The sequence below is a fragment of the Phoca vitulina genome, unplaced genomic scaffold (assembly GCF_004348235.1).
Source record: "Phoca vitulina isolate PV1807 unplaced genomic scaffold, GSC_HSeal_1.0 scaffold6, whole genome shotgun sequence".
Lineage (NCBI taxonomy): Eukaryota > Metazoa > Chordata > Mammalia > Carnivora > Phocidae > Phoca > Phoca vitulina.
The window spans coordinates 43,783,093-43,783,976 of record NW_022589709.1 but is presented as its reverse complement, the minus strand read 5'-3'; the positions used below and the strand labels follow the sequence as shown (position 1 = coordinate 43,783,976).

At 49.2% G+C, this 884-nt stretch overlaps 1 pseudogene; it reads right to left on the bottom strand.

Moving 5' to 3' along the window:
• Positions 1-237: 237 nt before the first annotated feature.
• LOC116631940 lies at positions 238-650 on the bottom strand (annotated as a pseudogene).
• Between the last annotated feature and the right edge of the window lie 234 nt (positions 651-884).

Here is an 884-nt window from a genome sequence, read left to right as displayed (position 1 = left end):
CAGGGGTTTGCAGAACGTTGTCTAAACCCCCCTGTGAGATGCAGAAAATCAAACGTGTGGTGGCGGGAGAGGGTGCTGTCTGCATGCACGAAGCCCTCATCGGTATCCAGTGCTGAACACTGGCAAGCTCAGCAGGGAAACCGTAAGGAGCTGGTTCACCTTGGCATTCTTTCACCTCAAAGGGTGGGGCTTCTCACCTCAAGGAAACAAACCCAGTACAAAGACTTTGGCTTGCTGCTACCTTGTGTTGATAAGTTGTATGATGGCCTCAATTCCATCTGCTGCTTCTTCTGCCATGTTTTCATGCTTGTTTGTTCCTTCCCAGACAACAATGACCTTAGGTTTAATATTCTCCAGTTCTCCATCCTTTTAGTCTGCACAAAACAAGTCTTGTTGCATCTCCTCCAATTCCAAAATTCCGTGCATGAAGTGGGGAAAAAAAGCTCTCGCCAGATTGAAAACAACTCAGTATCTTTAGAGCACTATTGGTGCGTCAACTGCACCATAGAGTCCCCCACAAACAGTACATCAGGTTAATTGTCTTTATAGTCCAGGACAAACCTGTTATGCTGAGACATGCACCTGTCATCTCTTTGAATATCCTCCACTGCATGTGGCATAGCTGCTGGGTTTGAGTCTCCCTGCCTCATTACACACTCAGGCAGAGGGTCCCTGTGGGCCCCGAGAGGCTGCGGCATCTGCGGGTGGCCCATCTGTACCTCACTCAGTCTCAGCGGCCCGGCTCCGGCGTGTCCCTCCTTGGACCCCAGCACCAGCAGCAGCCATTCCTCCTCCTCTCTTGACCATGACAGCAAAGGCAGCTTTTCTTAGACCTCTTTTGCAAATATGCTGCATTAAATGCTTTAGGTTTGCTTTTTTTTTCT